This window comes from Choristoneura fumiferana, chromosome 16 (genome assembly GCF_025370935.1).
Source record: "Choristoneura fumiferana chromosome 16, NRCan_CFum_1, whole genome shotgun sequence".
Lineage (NCBI taxonomy): Eukaryota > Metazoa > Arthropoda > Insecta > Lepidoptera > Tortricidae > Choristoneura > Choristoneura fumiferana.
In genome coordinates, this window is record NC_133487.1 from 14,595,351 (window position 1) to 14,603,586 (window position 8,236).

Consider the following 8,236-nt stretch of genomic DNA (forward strand, 5'->3'; position numbering starts at 1 on the left):
ACGAGTAACGTTAAATATCAGTTCAATAAATATGACGCTTTTTCTCTCTTTTAGGGTTGCGTAGCCGAATGGTAAAAAGTTAAAAACCTTACTTAGTTAGAACAGTTTAAAAACCCTCAAGTCTGTAATTTCAAAGTTCAATATCTCTAAAACAGCTGACCCGATTTTTATCAAACATAGCTAAGAAGTACCGCAAGCAAAAGCGCTCTAATGTAAAAAACACTGCACGAAAATCTGTTCATCCGTTTGAGACCTACGATGCCACAGACAGAGAAACATTAGTGTCAGACTTATAAAACCCCTTTTTTGCGTCGGGGGTTAAAAGTGAAGATTATTTAATTTTCAGGAAGCTCCATGTGATCTTAAATTCAAATGCCAGATCTAATATAAGCAAAGCCACGGGTAAAGGAAAGAAAAAAAGAAAGACATTTACTCGTGACATCAAAAGCTAGCTCATAAATAAATATAAAAGCGTCCGGCGACAACCCTACGTAACTGAATCCGCGGAGAACAAAAATACAGGCTCGTTTCACTTGCTACAGAAGTTTCGCTGCAATTCATAGATACGATTGCGGCGCAAGCGCTGCGGACCAAATTAAAATTAGTTTGGATTGCATCGAACTTCGAACTACTGGCAGACTGCAGTTTTAATATGAAAACTGTTGGGTTTAGAATCAATAAAACGTTCTTCTTGGCCTATACTCACTTCAGGGCACAGGCCTCCTCTTAGAGTGAAAAAGCTTGGGCCTTAGTTCCTTCCTACATCTAGTGGTGATTATTGTTTTTCATCCATCAAATCACCATGTCTTACAAGCAAATATACTTTAAGTTGCCGGTCTTTTGGGATTGAGGAGGCTCGCTTTGGAAGTCCTAAGTTATATCGGTCCAGAAATTTTGTCACTGCAAGCTAGCAAAGTAGTGCACGCTAGCATAGCAAAAAGTTCCGCGAGAACCCTACTATGGTAGACTGCCAACGGTTAAAGTAGCTGTTCTAAACTCTCCTTGATTTTAAACTTGGCAGGTGAACTCTTTTAGCCACCTCGTCCAAAAGTATTTAGGTAAATACAACACCTTTTACATTGTCAAGTGACAAACCTTCCCATCGAGGCGAACTGGCAACTGTTGATCAAAGATCTGCCAATAAAGAAGTGGAATGGAGTGAGTTTGGGTAACTTATCTCAGAGTTCTCGATTTGATCAGTGTTTCGGCTTCTAAGAGCAGCACCTCTCTGGGAACTCTCTCGTTCGGGATGACAATGGATGCAATCTTTACTCTGCGTATCAGATACTCCCAGTAACCACCGATAAATGGTGACTCAGGTGATATAAATCTCCATTCGGGTTTATTTTTACAGGAACTTATTCAATTATCACTAGTGACATATACAAGATCATTTTCTTCATTCATCGACTATACGGAACATTGAATGAACACTTTCAAGTAACAAGCGAAGCAATGTAACTTTGTTAAAAGTAGCTCAATCTAGACGTTAAAAGCAAGTAAATGTTCTTAAATGGCTTGGAGCGATATTTGTTCTATTTCCCGAAGCGTTGACCGATGGTGTTTAAAATCTAAGTCCATTTGAGAACGTGCAACTGGTGAGCGATTAGTCGATTAGTGCACATTCAGTTGCAGACTTTTAGATTATCTTTGAAATTGACCCGGAAACGAGTTCTCTTTTAAAGAAACTTGTTCGTTGCTTAACTTGTATTTAGAAAAAGAAGACTTAAATTTCACGGACATTTTTAAGGAACTTTCCAGACTAAGTTACATGTGTGTTATTTTCATCAGTATTTATTAATGAATCACCACATTCAACAAAAAATAGATTATTTTTAAGGGTTCCGTACCTCAACAGAAAAAAATTTACTCTGATAGAATCACTTTTTGTCAATTTTTGTGTCGGTTAAGACTATTTTTCACAGGAACGCATTTTGAAGTTTTGAAAATCGACCACTTATTGGATGAAATAATGGCGCAGTTGATGCGACGATACAAAGAAAGGGGACCATTTTTATTTCTGTCTACTCGTATGCAAACTAAGGCTTGAGCAAAAGTCAGTTATTTATAATCAAGGTAGGTACATTTCAGAAATCGAACTTTTAAAAAGTGCCGTAACCAGAACACCGATATAAAGATCATGATCGTATGCTCGCCGTAAACGTACATCTTTGCCTTGTAACTACGAAAATATGTCGTAAAAACAAACAACCCACATCCGGCGTAGCCCTACATACATCGTACGTACATGTGTACTGTACGTGTACTTGTGTAATTATTCCCTAAATATTTAGACGGCGCGAGCAACCTCCCATAAAACCTTCAAAGTTATGGCCGCCCGAGTTCGTAACGAGGAACTGTGTTCTAGAAACCCGCCTAATGTACATACGGGCATTATTTTTGCCGGTTTTGAAATTATTTTTGCTTTTACTGTTATACATTTGTTTATTGAAGTTGTTGCACATTTTAATATAGAGAAGCGGGTCTTCTGATGCATACCTACTCAGGTGGTAGGTGGAAAGTGGAGGTCCCTAATATTCTAACATGTATAGTTGACCAAGTAAGTGTTTTACTTCTGTTTATATAGTGCAAAGTCATGGTAATACTATTGCGAAGTACTCCACACACAGCAAATGCTAGGTACTATACTCGCAACACCGACGGTACCAATAGTATTTTCTCGTTTCGATCTATCGAAAAATATGCTTTCAAATCGATAGTTCACTGTCGATCGATAACATTTAAAATAACATTACAACAAAACAGCAAGATTTCAAATCGAAAACTCATCTAAACTCAACTCATCATCCGCAAATCCGACAAAACGCGTGACAATAATATCCAGCCAGCCAACGTGTTTCGAGCGTCAGATCTGCATGGACATCCATACTAATATTATAAATGCAAAAGTGTGTGTGTTTCTATCTTTGTGTGTTTGTATGTTTGTTCGTCTTTCACGTCGAAACTTTCTCGTCGAAAATTTTTGGCATAGAGATAGTTTATGGGCCAGAGAGTGACATAGGAACAGCGCTCAATAACTGAATTCCACGCGGGCGAAGCCACGGGCAAAAGCCCGTAATATATAAAACACATGCCAGTCAAGTCAAGTGATATTAGGTTGAGGTCTAGTAGATATCGATGGCACCCAACGATCAAAATTGATGTGTCGGTTTTGAGCGACGTGGTGCAGTTGCTAGCGCACTTGGTGCTAATGGCGTGCAGTGAGGGTAGACAGCACCAGTAGCTGCGACACTAGCGCTGCCTACCCTCATGTCATGATAGCGCTAGTGTTACCTACCCTGTTTGCCAGGCCCCTCTTCCCCACTGCGCACACTGGGCACGTGCCCAGGGGCCTGCGATGGATTGGGACCCCCTAGTCCCTACTCCATTACCAAACGATAACCGATAGCTACTCAACTCTCGCCTGAAAATCAGGCTTACCGAATGCATGCATAATGTTGTGCCCAGGGCCTCTAATAGGTGAAAGACGGCCCTGCCTGTTGCTGGTGCTGGGGGGTGCGAGCGGGTGCAGCTACTGGGTGATGCCGACCCACTAGCAGTGCAGTAGCACGCCACTGTTTGGCGCGTATAATCAAGAGATGCGGGTTCGAATGTTCGATTATATTATAAACTAGCTTTTGCCCGCGACTTCGCTCGCGCAGAATTAGTATGTAGTTTAAAACTTTTTTGATGCCACAAGAACAAGAAAAGAATTTCGGGATAAAAAGTAGTCTATATGTATATACGAGTATATTACCTGTATGCCAAATCTCATGTAAATCCGTTCAGTAGTTTCAACGTGAAAGAGTAACAAACATCCATCCATACATCGATACAAACTTTCGCGTTTATTATATCATAAGATAAGAATAATATAAGAAGTAAGATAGTAAGATCTTATATTTCGTCGAGCAAATTAATTGAAAAAAGTAAATAATAGCGATCGTGAAAGGAAATACTTAAGATAACATTTTCTATTCCTCTTGGTGTTAATTCCGTGGTGCACGTCATGTCATGCTGCCAGTCTAAAGTTGGCGTATTGTCAAACAGAATCTCGCTGAGTCTGCTCGTAAAGCCAAATGCTTATGCGAAGGCACGCAAGCTGTCAGTGGCCAAACTCATCCATTCTCCTATATCATGCCATGCTTCAGATGTATAAGCGACATAGTATCGAATAGCATAAAGTGAACATTTCTGGTTTTTGTAAAGTGCACTACGAGGTTTTGGAAGTAATGATGTTTTACTTTTACGATGGGTCTTGGGCAGCTAACAGCCCCATAGGCTTGGATCGATTGTTATTTAGGAAGTAATGTCAATCTCTTTATTATGGGCATAAACCATCCTATGAGATCATCAGATGTTGTAACGACATCTATGCTGTAGTCTCATCGAGAAACTTTCAGCACACCATTGGAACTAACCGCTCACGTTTGTTACTTTTACAGTAAGTACTGTAAAAGTAACAAAAATTTGGAATTGAAATAAAAAATACAAAAAGATTCCAAAAATCAATCTTATTTTTTCCCCCAGTAAACTACCCTATTTTAATTGCTAGGTGTAACATATCATGCCCAACGCCGCCAGTGTATTTACGTTACGTAGCAAAACAGTCTAATTCAGAATTTTCCCGGCCGGCCGCAAACTCGTAAAGTTACCGGAGTTACTGCAACGTAAACTCGCTTATACCGCAAACTTTATAAACAACAGTACGTTTGCTGCAGAGAAGACAATGAGAGCATTTCGCTTGCAAACGAGATTTGGTCGGGAAACCGTTTGTTTTGGTCTTTGGACGTATCCACCATGAGTAGGTATATTCTTGGGATAAACCAGCGCGGCGAAACGCACACACATAGACTTGAGCTTAATCTCGTAAGTCTCGCGGTTTTTTATAAAATACAATCGATTTTAACAGTAATTAAAAAACGAGCCTATCAATTCCTTAAAGGGTCGGCAACGCACCTGTGATTCCCCTCGTGTTGCGGGTGTCCATGGGCGACGGTGATCGCTCTCCATCAGGTGACCCGTCTGCTCGTTTGCCACCTCGTTTTATAAAAAAAAAAAAAAAAAAAATAGTAAGTTTTCGAAATTCACACCAACAAACTCTGTCTCTGTGGTCTGTCAAACCAATTTTTGCAGACCGTGTATTATGTTAAAAAGTGTTTGGAATTACTAGGTTAAAGCAAATATTATTCGTTTTTTTTGTAATATGCCTGCTCAATGAAATCTAAGCTTTTTAAAACTCAAAACATTTCGGGCTTCCGGACAGGATTTAATTTAAACTCTCACCTCTTACTGCTTTTCATACCAACAGGGCTACGAAACACGAAACTCGAAGTTCGTGTCGTGCGGTCCCTCTCGCTCTCGTATTAAATAATATTTTATATGTGTCAGAGAGACCGCACGACACGAACTTCTAGTTTCGAGTTTCGTAGTAGACCTGCAGGAGCGTCATACCAATTCGACCACTGGGAATCCGACCAACCAGCCGAAAATCATAATCGCTTGCATAGGTACGCCAATAGGCCCAATAGTGACATGTATGTATGGTGCCATCTATCGCAACTATCAGAAGTCACGATTCTGAGGTTCCAAATTAGTTGGAAAGGCGTATGAAATGATGTACCACTTCTATATAGATATATTTTTATTATCAATACGGTATTTGACTATTTTGTACATGTTTTATAAATTAAAACTACACAATGCCTGTTATCGAATAGAGAAAAATTTTAAGCTACCTTTACAAATAACAAAGTTATAAAGGTTTCAAATTCAAAATTAGACAGAGAAAGACATACTGGCATGTGACGTCACACGCCAGTACCGCCATACTTTCTGCATAGAAAAAAGCGTTTGAGAAAGAGACAGGTATATAGATTTTTCAAAAAACACTATAAATCCAATTTTCAACAGATTTAAATTTTCTCGTCGCTAAACACTATCTGTATATCTATATTTTCATAATAATATTAAAATATGGCAAAATCAGGAGTTGTCAAATACCGTATTATGCTTGCTAACGATTTTTATATAACAAAAAGTATTTTCTGTTTCCGGTTTTTTTTTCGGGTTGTCCGGAAATCCGAACTTGGACAGCCTTGTTCCAAACCTACGCATGCATGTCCACAGCTTACCGCCCGGCGTGCAACGAACGCTGCGCCTGCGATGCTAACTCACTGTCGCGCTGTAAGCTGTGGCCACATTGGCCGCCGCATATTTGGCTAGAAAACGCAACGCTCGGGAAAACGGCTGGGTTAGTTGGTAAACATAATGTAACCTGATAAGCGCTTCTGTAATTAGAAAGGAATCCATGAAAACGGTTATAATCGACTTCAAAAAAAGAGGTTCTGTTTGGTTACATTTTTTATAATATTTGTCACCTCAGAACTCAGTCATTCTCATGCACCGATTTGAATATTTTTTTAAAGATTTTTTTAGAAATGAAGAAAAGGGAAGGGGAGGGGCAGGGTTGGAGAAAGTTCCATCTAACCCTTCCTTTCTCTTCCCTCTTTTGGTTGCAATCGTGGTACCTGACTAAATACTTTAAAGCGTCACGTCGGGGGCAAGGGCTATATACTTACGTCCTACTTCTTGCCTTCTTGCTTGTTAAGTTTCTTGCCGGATTCTTCTCAGCAGAGGTTTTTCCGGTTTTTTCATAAGTGCTTTTTATTGCCTAAATTGAATAAAGATATTTTGACTTTGACTTTGACTTCTGGGCACAGGCCTCCTGTCAGAAGGATGAGTAATGGTATTAGAGAGTTGGGGGAAACCGGTGGATGCAGTGGCGAGTTGTCGTTCATTGTGGCGTTCTAAGGGAGAAGCCTTTGCTCAGCAGAGTACGTCTTTCGGCTGATGATGATGATGAATAAAATATTATTTTTTAAATAAATATAAACTTTCGCTAAAACCTAACTAACAAAAAGTTGCAAAACTCCCGACATTGTCACTTCAAAGCTGAATATTTAAAATACGGCTAAACCGATTTTGATAAAGCATATTTTTCCACCGGCGAGGCGAGGCGAGACGAGAATTGAAATTTGTATGCATTCTTGCGCGTCCGCAGCGAGGCGCGTCATCTCGCCTCGTCTCATCTCGCCTCGCCGGTGAAAAATCACCTTAAGAACTATCGCTAAAAACCCTGCTTTCAAATAAAATCAGTTCACACACACACACACACACACACACACACACACACATAGCGGTCATACATACTATAATTTGCGTCGGGGTTAAAAACCGACACCGAAGAAACGCTTGCACTGCTGCTTGGTGGCAGGATTAGCGAGAACTGCTTACAAATTAATTGATCATACATAACTGAACAATTTCTAATTTGGTTCGGTTGACTGGTAGATAATGTACTTATAAAGTTTGCAATGTGTATTTGTCTCTATGCCAAGACGAGGTCAAATGAAATCTTACGTTAAGAAATAAACCTATCAACTCGACTATGTGGGAAGTCCAATAAACTCTCGCTTGTAAACACATCTTTGATATCCCGAGGGATATTAACCCGGGCAATCTGATTACGCACCGTTAATTAGCCTAATTATCCACCATCAATTGCCTGAGATCTTATGTAACAAAATCCTGAAGGCAATAGCTGATAGTTCTAATTATCATCTGACGTGGAAACTTGTCCAGAGAACCAAGTCGACGTTGGTTATTAAGTCACATCACAAATTAAAGATCGTGGCCGTACAGTCAGGAGCAGAAGTAAATGAGATAGGTGCTCAAAGTGAACTGAACACTCTCTTATTACCTCGGCAGTAGTCATGTCTAGATCATTTTAAACACCGTAACGGCTCATACACTTTGCTGATGACTGTTCAACGCACAATTTAAACCACTAGACCTGTCCCTTATACCACAGAAGCCTTATGCTCATCACTGTCCTATAGAAAGAAAGAAAGAAAAAAAAAGAAAGAAAGAAGGAAAGAAGAAAAAACCCACAAAAAACACTGAAATAAAATAACATGGGTATTTATTGCTTGTGGCAAAAGGGACCAGCTCAGCATAAGCCGAGTACACGCAGCGAGCCGCGAGGCCTCGGCGCTAGTTTTTCCGTCTCTGAGCGTACATACATAACACTATGCTGACAACAAATATTATTACCCAATGTCTATAAATTTTAAAAATAAGAATTTGGCAATCTAATAGTTGGTGTTGGGGAATTTCCTTCGATAGCGAGAGAGAAATGAAGACACTCACCGAAGTTTCAGGAACGCTGCTCCTG